Source organism: Quercus suber, unplaced genomic scaffold, assembly GCF_002906115.3.
Source record: "Quercus suber isolate HL8 unplaced genomic scaffold, Cork oak 2.0 scaffold_246, whole genome shotgun sequence".
NCBI lineage: Eukaryota > Viridiplantae > Streptophyta > Magnoliopsida > Fagales > Fagaceae > Quercus > Quercus suber.
The window spans coordinates 53298-58623 of record NW_027069702.1 but is presented as its reverse complement, the minus strand read 5'-3'; positions in this window follow the sequence as shown (position 1 = coordinate 58623).

Genomic DNA, 5326 nt, shown 5'->3' with positions numbered 1-5326 from the left:
AAGGGAGGGAGAAAGATTAAGAAGTAGTGAGGAGATGAAATGGTAAGGGAGAGAGAAAGGTTGGAGAAGTGTAAATATTAAAAAAAATAAATGTTAAAAACAATTATAGGAAAATTGGAAAAAAAAAAAAAAAAAAAACCCTAAAGCTTGGGGAAAAAAATTGAAAAAAAGAAATAAACGTTTTTTTTTCTTCATTTAAGCTGAAAAGGCTCATACAAAACCCTAAAGCTGAATTAAAAAGGTTTTGGGTTGGGCTTGATAGTAGAACTAAATAAATAAGAGGTGTGTTGGATTAATTATACAAATTTATTATAGGGTGATACTAGAAATAAATAAATAAGTAGTGGGCTGAATTTATTATAGGGTGATAGTGGAAGTAAATAAATAAGTAGTGGGCTGCATTTATAGGGCTAAAAATTGTAAAAACCATTTTAAAATTGTAGGACAAATTATATATTTTTTTTAAAAGAAAAAAAGAATGACGTGACAGCTGATGTGACGCAACATGAGAGCAGCAGCATTAAACGCTACACTTCAGCTTTTAGTAATATATAGATAGATTGGGACCCATTTATCAATTGATGATTGATAATAGCCTAAGAAATTTGCAAAACTGAAATTATGAGGCAATAACTAGTTGAACTAGAAGCTCTGATGAGGAATTTCACCTTGAGAGATTGAGACAACCCCTTGATGCCATTCTCAAAGGCAAGGGAAAGCAAGTTATAGAATAACCTATCGAACAGCTGCTTTCTTTAGTCTTCTCTGCTGTCGTATAATAATATAAAAGACCTCATTTATTGCTTCTTTTCTTTGTGATCTGGTGAGATATATATTTTCCATGGATAACTTTGAATCACATTGTTTTTAATATTTATGAAATTTAAGCATTTGCACTTTTTAATTGTCCTGTAAATCAATCTTTCCAAAGTTGAATACTGTCCTACTTGAAATGTCAACTTACTGATTGATATCCTATGGCGATCAATTTATTTAACATTTCTGTCTGAATCCATATGTATTTGAATTCTTGATCAATCTATAAACATGAGGTTTATTTAGATGAAATCCATTCCTAGAATCTGTTTTGTTTGTTAAATTTTGTTATTTCTCTCCACTCGAACTCTGCATCTCTGGTGAAGAATATCCCGAATCCACTATTGCGCTACCAACCCACCACCTTTGCGGCTTCTCTCCATAACGATCCTATGTGCTCTTTCTGAACCTCGATTTAGCTGTTGTTGGCTGCACTTCCCAGTAAGTTCTTTCTCTTTTTCTTTTTTTAATGATCTCTGTTTGGTAGCTGGGAAAACGAAGGAAATTAAACTCTCTTTTGTGGGATTTACAGGTTGTTTTGATCTGGGCCTAGTATTGTTGTAAAGTTATGTGTGTGTTTTTTTTTTTCTTTTTTTTTTTTTCATGATTGTGATTTGTTACCTTATACTATAAATATTTGTTGCCATAAAACCACATGCAGTGCTGGAAGGAGTGACAATTGTAACTTGGTAGTCATAACATTTGAAAGTTTGGTAAACATGGTACGTGTGTCATGACACAAAGTCATTTGCTGTCAAGAATTTGAACACTTGTGAAGAAAATGACAAATTAAAAGGCACTTAACCACCTCCATCCTTGCTTTGTGGGTAGGCCTGTCCAAACCCATCCGAGACCCGACCCACCTGGAGGATCCGACCAGCAACCAATCCGAAACCGACTGACCTGACTATTCTAGCGGTCGGCGGCGGGTCTCGGCTTCTAGAACCCGAAAACAGCGGGTCGGCTGGCGGATTTTCTCTCCAAAACCCGACCGAACCAAGATCTCAGCATTTTCCAGCGAAGTTATTTACATCTAGCGAGATCTCAACCATTTCCGGCAAGATCTCAGCTAGATCCATGGAATCTTCACCGGATTTGGTGAGATCTCACTAGATCTGGCTAAATCTTGCCGAATCTGATGAGATTTCGACTACTTCGAAGAAAATTCGGCAAAGAACCAGCGAAAATATCACCAAAATTTCACCGATTTCGCCGTTAAATCACCGGATTTTGGCCGATTTTCAAATCTTCAACTCTGACCGAACCGACCGTCGTCCGTTGAAGGTCCGATCCACCCGATCCAATCAACCATGCCGGTCGGCGGCGGGTTGAATTTCTGGCCACCCGATCTGGTCGGGTCGGTTCCGGGTTGGGCACAAACCCGACCTAGACCGACCCGTTGACAGGCCTATTTGTGGGATAGTTATGGGCTAGGAATAACAACCAAGCACATCAAAGAGAACTTCTTCAAGGCAACATGCATTAGACATAAGGTAGTTCTTTTACTAGGATTGGTTTAAGAGAAATCTTCTTGGAATTTTATTTTCAAATTACATTAAATATTAAAAAATTTAGTTAGTTGACATATTTCAAAACAATGTTGAAAACTAGCATCTCGAGTGTCTAAAACTCGAGTTTCAAGATAAAAATCGAGTTTTTAAGCCTCGAATTACGGAAATCAAGTGTTGGAAATCGAGTTTTTGAGACTTAAGTTTTAAAAACTCGAGTTTCACTTCTTCTTCCTCAGATTGTTCTTTGTTCTTCTTCTTCATTCTTCGCTCTTCGCTCTTCCTCTTCAGATCAGACTAGCCTCTTCAAATCATCTCTTCGTTCTTCAGATCAGATCGTGCTTCCTCTTCAAATCGCTCTTCAAATCGTTCTTCGTTCAGATTGCTCCTCTGTTTTCGTTCAGATCGCTCCTCTGTTTTTGTTCAGATCTCCAAGTAGTAAATCGAGTCTTAGAGACTCGGTTTTGCTTTTTAGAACTCGAGTCTCTAAGACTCGAGATGCTAGTTTCCAACATTCTTTCTAACGCATCTTAACTTACGATATACTCCCTCTTCATGTGCTATTCTACACATTCCTCCAATCTTCTTGTATGCAATTTAGTGATCTTCAACATTTTATATTCAAAGCAGTTTTCAATTTGCTTAACAAAGATTTTATAAGAATTGTGTTCTTCCATTTAGTTCAAGGAAATTTAATCAAGCCTTAGTTGTTAGCAGCATAACTTAGGCCATAGTCTAAGGCCCCCTACTAAAGAAAAGCCCTCAAATGTTGGGGTAATAAGGAGCAATGCTACATACAAAAAGTAGTATACAAAACATTTCATAATAATTGAGTTGGCAAGTTTTTACGGATTCTCATTTAGGCCCACCACTGATATCACTTTTTAAAATTTGTTGTCAATTTTTTTGTCTATAAACTTTCTTAGGTAATAAGTGATCTTTTTTTATTTTATTTTTTAAAATGTAATTTGTATATCTCTTCTTTTACTCTTAAGAAGGCCCAAATTTTTTTTGAGTAATACTAGAAATATTACAAATTTTACTACATAGATCTTACAAATTGATGTATCACCAATCACAAGATATAATCCAAATATCCATTTATTATCTTGTTGAAATGCCACCAATCACATTCATTGCCAAGAGCCAACAATCATATTTATTATCACATCAATTTGTAAATATTTTGTAGTAGTTTTAGCAATCTATTTTGGTTATGTTTTCTCACTCTGTTTCATGCTTCTCAAATTGGTAGAATATGCACACTTCATCAACTTCTTTATTTGTCTCCCGCACCATTGCCTTCTGTTATATATTTTTGGTCATTAATGACTCTGTCCCTAAAACTATGTCAACAACAGCATATAGGGGACCTTGTGGAAGCATGTGCCCCAATTAAACCAATGTACCATGTGATAATACAAAGAAAACAGTTCGAAGATTTTGAGACTAAAAAGTAAAAACTCGAGTGAATTACCTTGGCTTGTCGGTACAAACTCAAGGAGAGATTGATGCAGAGGAAATCATGAAAAGAGCATTTAACTAATGTGCATATTCAGTTCAAATCTCATCTATATGTTGGATTGGGCCAGAGCAACTTTATTTGGTGGGACGGATCATTGGATTTTTTAGTATGCGATGCGTATCAAAATTTTACAATATACCTAATGATCATTATGATGATTTAGGGTAACTTAATATAGTCTTAAAATCCTATTGATTGATTTTGAAAAGGATACTATCACATCATCAACAATTTAATTAAAATACCATAAAATGATCCTAGGTAAATATTTAAATTTTGACAAGTCACAAATCCAATGATGTGTCCAACAAAATAAAGTTGCTTAGGCCTGCTCCAATATATTCTTTCTATTTTTGTTTCTTTAATTATTATTCTAAACTTTTAGAGACATGAAATCTTCAGAAAGAGACTGAGCTGTTGAAAAAGGGAAAAGTAAATCCCTTTTACCAAAAATATTTTTCTACTTTATTCAGGCTATTAATTTAATTAAATGCTCTTCAAAAAGTAAAAACTTTTAAGGGTAAGGATTTGCTGCAAATTAAGTTGCAACAACTCCTACAAAAATGGTGAGTCCCATAAAAATACTTTCTCAAATTTTCTCCAATTTTCCCTCTCTCCTCATTTTCATTCTCAAAAAAAGGAAAATATATCACTCTAAATAACTTAGATGTTAAAATAATAATAATAATAATTAATTGACATATATGTGAGGTTTTGAGTTTTTTTTTTTTTTTAATTTATTTTAGTTTTCAAACAAGAATTGAAACCAAGGCTCCGAGCTGACCTCTAGAGCATCTTTTAATTGTTTCTTGATGAAAGATATCTATTAAACAAAGGTGAAATCATTTCATCAAAATAATAATAACTCCAAGTGTTAAAGCCATGCAAATCTGTCCAAGAATCAAGTGAAGAAGTGTTCGATTTTAAAACTCAACAACTAGCTCGACAGATAGCATCTATCGATGTTTAAAAGGTAGTTTAGCCCAATGCTCAACAGCTGCTCGATAGATAACCTATCTATTGAGATTTATGAAAAATCAGTTTTTCAGATCTGATTTCACACCAATCCGTGTATATTTGTTTAGGCTTTCTTTTCTCATAAACCTAAACATATATAAGGATTATTTTAAGGGCTGTCACAGATGATGCAACTTAATGCAAAAGTTTTTCACAAGCATATTGTGACCGGAGACATATGCCTTAGTTTATCTTCCTCTTCAAGAAGTTGCTATGTTTGTACGCAGTAGGGTTTTGTAACCAAGGAGCTTCGTAATCTTCATCGTGTTGATGAACTGAATAACTTTGCAGCCAACCTCCTTCTCAAGTTGGTGGTTAGTCACGTACTTAGATCCGTGCATCGATTGGTTAGTCACATTCTAGGAGCCGTGCATTGAAAAGGAGAGATTGTCACTATAGAACAAGTCCAATTGGGTATTGGGGTAAGGGTTCAACTGTAGGTTGGTATAAGATATTGGGA